Genomic DNA, 8,767 nt, shown 5'->3' with positions numbered 1-8,767 from the left:
ATTATCTGTTGTGGCGTCACAAAACTTTTGTTAGTTGCAGTGACTAATTGTGTTCACTTCAAATTGTTCTCTTAAGGCTGAATATGGGAAGGTTACAGAGCTCCTTTCCTGTAACCGGGTGGAAACCATCATGGAGCCACTTGAGGATTATGTGGTAAATTTATTGCAATGTCATGAAGTCTTTATTGTAGATAGTAACTCTTGGAATTTTGTACACATATGGGTCTGCAGTGTTCATTTTTATATATTTTTTTAATTTAACAGCAAACCTTTAAAAAGGTGTCCTGCACGTTCCTGCATGTGGCTAAAGATGGTCAGGTGAACACCTCCACCTGGGAGCAGGAGCAGGTTGACTCTCCCCACAGTGATTCAGAGGAACAGTACGACTCTGAGGTAATTCTGTGTTTCAGACCTGATGTGTATCTACAGATGCTGCTATTCCCCTGAATGGGAGGCTGTAACATTTACTGTGTGAGTTTTAATGATTTATTGCTAATGTGTCTTGCAGGAGAGTGAGGAGAGCCTTAGCCAAGAGGAGATGGAGGTGCCCTTTACTTGGTACGCTTCTCTTCACAGTTTAATGGTATAAAGGAGTAATGTATGTTTAATACACTAAGCATGTAAATCTTTTGTTTCTTAGGGACCATCTTACAGAGAGAGGGGTAACTGATATCGGCCTGAAGCTGCATGCTCTCCGTGAGGCGTTCGCTGTGAGTAAAACCTTTGTTTAGCTGCTGTTTTTGCTCAGGGGAAGTTCACTCTGCTTTAGCTTATATTATGTGCTGTCTTATATTCAGATTCATGAGTAATATGAGTAATTAAGGAATAATAATTAAAATAACAAGCATCAAAAGCTAATTTTATAACAATCACAGCCTGCTAAAAAAAGGACATTCTTAGGATAAATATTAAAATAAAATGTACATAATGAAGAGGGCTCTGGGATATGCAGTAGTTGGACATTTGGCCCATGTCATACATCATCTGTGTATCTTTAGTAAAGTACTGGACATGCTGAGGCTTACATACTGCTTCATTTTAGGGTTTAAAATGAGTTTCCACGTTAAAAAAACTGAAGCCAAAGTGATTATTTTGTTTGTTTGTTTTAACAGGATGCAGGTCGTGTACAGCTGGCCTACGAGGCTCTGATTCGTTTCCTGAAGACTCCTTCTTATCAGGACTGGATTGCAGCAGAGCTCTCCGGGTCCTATGTAAGCTTATAAATGCTTGTGTAACATGACAAATGTTTAAATCTAAAAGATTTTGATGTGATAGAAAACAGGACTCCATTATGTAAAGCTAATTTCTTCTTGTAACTTTTCTCTTCTGTGCAGGTCTACCACTACAACTTCGTGGACATCTTTTTCGAGCTGCTTCTATTCGGCTATTTTACAAACAGCTCAATACCTGAGACAGTAAGAGTCTTATCAGGAGATTTAAAAGCCATGCTTGAATGTAGTTTCAGAACATGGTTTATTTTATCTCATTTTATTTTTCCATGTTGTTAACCCTGATATGACATGATATTAATGGAGCTTGTCGTCTTTCTTTCCTAAAGCTTAAGGGAGGATTCTTGGAGCGCCTGTTTGCGCTCATCAGCATGTGGGAGGTAGACGTGTGGAAGCCTGCAGCAAGGACCTACTTTAAAGTGCTTATTGTAAGTGTCTAATATCTTCTGATGCTGTGATCCACAAATTCTCAGTATTGTATCCTAAACTCAGTGACACTATGTTGGATTGTGACAGTGATGATGTAATTTGTCTATAGGATCAGCTTACAGATCTCGCTGAAGTGCTGTTTACTCAGCCCCCGGAGTTCTACCAAGACCCAGCAGCCTTAGCCAGCAAACTGAGACCTTTCCTCAGACAGCGTGTCCAGAAGATGATGGACATTTTGTGGAAGCTCTGAGCAATGTCCTTCCTTCTACCAAATTCCTCTTTTCTTCCTTCTGTTCCATTTCTTTTCCCTCACTTCTTTTCTATACATTGCTCAAGCTCTCCACACGTAAGTAGAAATTAATTTTATTCTTATTTTTGATGAACTTAATATTAAAGTATACTCTTTTCTTCCCTACAGGTCTGTAGAGTGAACCCAGCACCCAAGGAGTAGTTTTAATATCCCTCATCCCTCATAGAGCGTCCCTTATCAATCTATCCCTCTATCCTTGTCTATATAGATAACTGCTAATAGTAATTAGTATAAATAGTAGCTGCAAATAATATTGTTGTAAATAAACTTATAGTTGTATAGTGTTTATATAGTTTACTTTAATAAATGTTTTCATTTGCTCCTATTACCGTCTCATTCTGATTATTTTTAGTCATCAGTATGTCTATATAATTTTCCTTTAAAAAGCAACACAACACTAAATGAACTTTTCACTCATATACAAATCCTTTTTAAAGAACTTCAGAAACTTTATAAGGTTTACTAAAATGTGAAAAATGACAAATAACATCCAACAAAATTCAGATATTTATAGTCTTGGAAAGTTTGTTTCCAAAATGTAGAAAAATCTGTAACATTTGGGGAATTGCACATTTACATTTAAGCATCCAGAGCACAGTTGTGTATAAAAAGTCTGAAATCTTGAGATAAAAATCTGAAAATCTAAATTGTAGAGGACTAAAAATGTGGATTTACAGTTTACACCAAATCACACCACTGTAGCACATCATTTATAATGCAGTTACTCTGAACTCTCAAGGTTACTCTTTAAGAAGAAATAGTTTATAATATCAGTAGTCTTTAAGGTGTTTTCCAAAATAAATAAAAAAATAAAAATCCTGTTCATGAAAATGAAGGTTGGTTAGATGTTTAAAATGGAAAGGAATGCTTATTGTCTTTCAGTCATTCCAAAACACTGTTAGTGAAACACTAGAGTGATTTAATTTGTGTGTTTTTAGTACTTTCTAGTTTCTTAACAAAAGTACATTAAAGTACAGTAAATAAAAAATAAATAAATAAAACTGAACTCTGTTTCTTTCTCCAGTTTGGGCTTCAAGCAGTTTTATTATTTAGAAGGGGATGCTCATGATTTACAGCCATGTCCACAATTTTCTCCATATCATGCATTTATTGCTAGTCCCCCTTTTTTTCTTAAGGTTTCAGATCAAGTGACTGACTTTTTCTCACAAGAATTTCCCAGTTTTTAGTTTTGAAGTTTTTAGTTTGGAGGCATTTTTCCTGAACTTTAGTTGATGTTTCTATACTCCTCAGAATTCATTTTGCTTCTGCAATCAGCAGTTCCATCATCAGGCTCATGTTTTACAGATATGATAGCATGCTTAGATCTTGCGCAGTTTCTTTTCGCCTCCACATTTTGATCCTGTTTTTGTGGGTAACTATTATTTTACATTTTGCAGTATTTTACATTTTGCATCTGAGAATGTGGACTTAAACTTTTTGTTTGTGTAGAAATGTAAAACTGTGGAATACAGAGGCAATTAAAGCACACATTATAGAGTTCACTGTGCCTTAACCCATAAGAACCCAGACCCCTTTCTCCTTCAGGGAAAATGATGGGGGACATAACACAGACTAAATAGATGCCAAATAACACATTTATAAGACAAACTAAGATGCACTTCACATTTCTCACAGAGGGTGGTGGTTGCATTGATTTTGCAGAATTTGCAACGTCCACACTTCACAGGCCAGTGTGCAACCTGGTCCACATGAACATCATCTGGAACTCCAACATGAACTTTCTTGGGAGGTGGTGGTGGAGTTGGTGTTGAGTGATAGGCGGCCCCTTTGGGAATGCAGGAGAATAAGGCTAGTTGCAACCTCAGCCTGGAAGCTCCTTTGTTTCAGTGGCTTGTGGACACCAAGTAGTTTACAGTCACGGCAGGAGATCAGCCATGCATTGATATAGGCAAGCATTATGGTTTGCCAGAATAGGTAGAGGAACCACCTCCGTGACCTCATGTGGTCCTTATACCTTGTGACACATGCATCTTGGAGGTCAACCCCCCCCCCCCCCCCATGAATGTGTTGTACTCCTTCACAATGCCTGTTAACAAATTATTATTATGAATGTGTTAATAAATTATTATAATAAATAATAATGACAAATAATAATAAATTGATAATAAATGTAACAATAATGTAAAAATATTAACTAAATATCACTGAATCAGCTAAATTAAAAGAGCAATCTTAAAAGTTAAAAAAAAAAAGCCAACTAATGTGTCATATGTCACATCAGTTTTTCTGTGACAATTTTAATGTTAAAGGGCCGTTGTGACATATATGAATTTGTATAATATACTGATTTGTTTTATATGAAATTGTTCAAGAAATGTGTTCACATCAGGTTAAGTGTAATAAAGGACATGTTATGTAAGCATTAGAATTCTTAAATGGTCAAATCTTACCTTTTAGCTAGAAGAAAGAACCTTTTTAAAATGAGCTAGTACCATCACATTTGCCTGGGATGCAGACATCTGGGAAATGTTGTTGTGGGAACACAAAATCACATGACCTATCACATGACCCACCAGGATGTTCAGTAGGTGTCACTTTAGGACTTCATGAGTTAAAATCAAGGATAAAGCTATAAAAGGAACTTTCCGGGACATTTAAAGGGCTTGTGACACCTTTGTCACCGTGGGTTGTAAAGGGGAACATTCTGGATTATGGCATGAGATATACCAGACTGACCACTTTAAAAAAAAAAAAATTCACATGCACAGAAATGGCACAGGATGGTTTTGTTGGTGTAATTAGTGCCAGATATAAAGAGTTAAACAGCATTAAAACAAGATGCAATGGTACATGAACCTGAATGACCTTATAAATCAGCTTTCATCCTCTGGAAAAAAATCATATCAATCTCTACATATCTGTTGACTCTTAAACTCTTCCAGTAATCAGTTCTGCTGTTTGTAACACCTCAGATTATGGACAGACTGAGATGGACAGACAGATACCATAAGCACAGACACAGCTCACACAGCTTATTTTATATATCATCATTTGCTCTTAAAAGACTTGTCTCATTTGTTTTAAACTGGATTTGAGTGGGCTTGCTGTTTTTATTTTTTTGCCATAAATATGAAATGACATGATTAGAAATATTACCTTTGTGCGCTATTTAAATAAAACTGCAATTTAAACAATTTAATCCAAACTGCTGCTGCTGGACCCTTGTGCAAAGCCCTTTACCCCTTAACTGCTCAGCTGTGGAAATGTGAGTTGCTCTGGATAAGAGAGTCTGATAAATCTTGTAAATGTAGATGGTACTGTTTGTTTGTACGCTGATAAAAATATCCAGCCTGATCTAATTTAAACAATGAAGGTAACTTTTTGCATCAGATTATTATGTAGATTAAGATTAGTCTTTGTATTTATTACTTAATTTTCTCTATGCAAGAAATACTTTTTGCTAGTAAAGTCTACTTCATTTAAACATTTCCTTAGTCATTGTTTTGTGTTTTCTCTACTAAACTTTGAGAGTTTCAAAAGTGGATTTTTTATTGAAATATTAAATTGAAAAACATCTTGAACCATGTCTAACGTCCATGTTTCTAGCAGATTCGAGAAAGGAAAGCAGGTCAGAAAGGTCAGTCGGGACTAATCATAACATCTGAACATTTATAACATGAAAGTAAAGTTAATAATATAACTTAGAGAACAAAATTTTCAGTTTTACTCAAATTAGGGTGATGCAAAAATGAGTACACCCCACTGAAAGTCTCTGGAGCAAAGCTAAATTTTAGACTACAAATGTCTAATATTTTTTGTTATATTTTTGTATATTTTTTGTCATATTTTTGTACCCTTAAATTGGGGTATTTTAGTATTTTTTGTTATATTCCTTCTTATTTTATTTATTACCTGTGCTTGTAGATACTGCTGGTGCCAGATACCACAGCATACTTCAAAGCTCTTGTAGACTCCAAGCTTTGAAAGGTCTGAGCTGTTTTTGTATCGATAGGGCCTTACACAGTATTAGGCAAGTGGTTTTAATATTATGGCTGATCGGTGTACATCATATCATCTGAGACAGTTATTTGTCATCATGCCCAAACTTAGCAATACATTAAACACCACAAATTGGATGGCAAAATAGACACATCCAATATGCGACCCTATGTCAATGCTTGTATGCGTTATTCTAAGATGCCGTCCCTTATGCAGAATAACGTGTGAGGTCCTTTGTGACTTCTCATTTGCTTTGGGTACGATCAGTCTTGAAGTGAGTTGGCACCATTCTCCAGTCCCTCATCTGGCCAAAAGTGTTACCTTTTGTTAAGGGAATGCAGCTGATGTCTTGCCCAAACTGGAGTATAAGAAAATAAATATAAAGTATATTAGAGCTTCCAGATACAGTGAAATAGCAATAAGTACACAAAGATTCTGCAAAAAATGTGAAAATTTACAATCTATATAATGTTTAATTTATATCTTATATCTATTATATCTTGTGTTTAATACTCAAAATGTGAATAACCTGCAGGATGCTGCGCTACTCCCAAAAGATGACTGGAAATTGTGGATAGTTTCCTGCAGTATCTGTCTTTCTCTTCCCTGAAATTCATATGATATTATAACAAAACCGTCTATAAACATGGGACCAGATTAGACAACGCTGACTAGCAGTTTTTAAAAAACACACCTTTCCAGCATTAAGTTCAGAAATGGCTGCCAGAATCTGTTGTCTGGGCCCGTCTGTTTTAATCCCCAGCTCCTGCAGATCTCCATCAGTCAGAGTCAAAAAGACCTCCATGTCTACCTGTAAATAAAACAATACAGGTAATTTACAGAGATGAAAAAATCACATATGATTTGTGCACAATTTACTGAGTACAGCTCTAAGTCTCCTTTGACAAGACTCTACAGGCTACAGGTGTAACTGCCATCTTCATGTTGCTTCACTGAAGTCCTATGTGGTCTGGGATTTGGTTGGGCCATTTAAGGACATTTAGAAAGTTGTTCCAAAGCCACTCCAGGGTTGTCTTGGATATATTCATGTTGTCGTGCTGAAAGGTTAAACCTTGTCTTAAAATCTGAGGCTGTGTCCACTGTGGAGCAAGTTTTCTTTAAGAACCTCTCTGTATTTCGGCTGCATTCACCATTCCCTTAATTCTGACCCGTCTTTCCCCTCCTGCCACTGAGAAGTACTCCTGCCAACACCATGCTTCACAATAACAGTGGTATTGCCCAAATATTGAGCAGTGCTTATATTCAGCAGCAGTTTTCATTTAGCTATTCCAACATAAAGCTCTTACTGATGGAGAACTTCTGAGATGGCTGTACTTCCAGCAAGTTCTCCCTTTTCTGCAGAGGACTTCTACAGCTGTTAAAGTTGTCAGTGGGCTTTTGTTTTCTCTCTGATCAAAGCCATTCTAACCTGGTTACTGAGTTTGGCTGGATATCCTGTTGATTCCAAACATTTTTCCACAATGATAGAACCCACTGTGCTCCTTGGAACATTCAACACCTTAGATATGGTTTATACCTTTACCCTAGATTGATGGATGACACTGTAATTATGCGAATACATTTGACTTGAATGACACATCATTAGCGCGCAAGATCCATCGATTGCCGTGGGCGGGCCATTGTTGCGATTAGCGGAGAACGGTAAAATTGCGAGAGATTCGATTGGCTCGCTATGAGCGCGGCCATCATTGTCTATCCATCTTTTCAGCGCAGGGATTGGGGAAGAAAGATGTAACGGGCCGATGTGATTGGGCAAGAAAGATTTCCCGGGTGAGCTGTGATTGGCCGGCTGACCCAGACTATCGTTCTTCAGGTAGCACCACTGGCCCATGGGAGCCTTAGGGGGAGCCTACAAATAAATAAGTGATGACAAATCAGTTATGTAACGTTTTGCGCTGTGAATCGAAATGAACACAACACCAACATGCTGCTGGCTGCAATCAGTGATCGTTTTTGATTTCCGTTGAGGAAGCGTTCCCGGCCGTTATTAACTGAACGATTTGGTGAACTCCTTGCCAGCTCTGCAGGCAATCCAATAAAGTCACGTTCCCATACTGGGAGTCAAACCCGGGCCACCTGGGTGAAAACCAGGAATCCTGGCCGCTAGACCATATGGGAGGGCTCCCCGGGAGAGTTGAGATCGGCGTTTTACTCGACCACCAAGCAGTTTGAGCTCCAGCGCGGTATCATCCAGAGCTTTGTATGGGAACCTTGCATTGCAGAGCACAAAATCGGCCAGCGCTGACCGAATATCCAGCTACTCGAGCTGGCAATCCAGCGGAAGATCAGCCGCTAGACAGAGCGTGGGCTGGTGTTCCTGGTGCAGAAAACCAGCGTACCTCCCAGTACAGGACTCTCCGCATTTCAGGGATTGTGGGAGGTGTTACTCTGCCAGCAATTCGGCAGCTGGAGTTTGTGGCACACCTCTGGGCTCTTAAAAGGCAGCCGAGCCAGCCAGGAGTCGAACCTAGAATCTTCTGATCCGTAGTCAGACGCGTTATCCATTGCGCCACTGGCCCATGTGAATTTTAAGGGGAGCGGGGTACTACCTGTTTATGCTTTTCAAGTGACAAACAGCCAGCGGTCAAAAGCTATGCCTAGCGTTCAACGGTGATGTGGAAAAGCCAATGCCGTGACCCGGATTCGAACCGGGGTTGGTGCGGCCACAACGCAGAGTACTAACCACTATACGATCACGGCATCCCATGCACCTGGGCCGGCAGGTAAAAGGAGCTGCTACATGTTGTGATATGCGTTCTGGCGCCCCTCTGGCCTGTGTATACATAATTTATATTAATGTTTTGTTTGCTGATGTAAA

The 8,767-nt window shown here is 38.6% G+C and overlaps 1 non-coding gene across 1 annotated transcript; it reads right to left on the bottom strand.

Annotated features, from left to right (window-relative positions):
* Nucleotides 1-8,395: 8,395 nt before the first annotated feature.
* Nucleotides 8,396-8,468, bottom strand: trnar-acg (transfer RNA arginine (anticodon ACG)). Its single transcript has one exon. It is a non-coding gene; the product is annotated as a tRNA-Arg (tRNA).
* Between the last annotated feature and the right edge of the window lie 299 nt (nt 8,469-8,767).

Source organism: Hemibagrus wyckioides, unplaced genomic scaffold (genome assembly GCF_019097595.1).
Source record: "Hemibagrus wyckioides isolate EC202008001 unplaced genomic scaffold, SWU_Hwy_1.0 Contig11, whole genome shotgun sequence".
NCBI lineage: Eukaryota > Metazoa > Chordata > Actinopteri > Siluriformes > Bagridae > Hemibagrus > Hemibagrus wyckioides.
The sequence above is the reverse complement of the archived record's forward strand: the minus strand, read 5'-3'. Positions and strand labels throughout refer to the sequence as shown.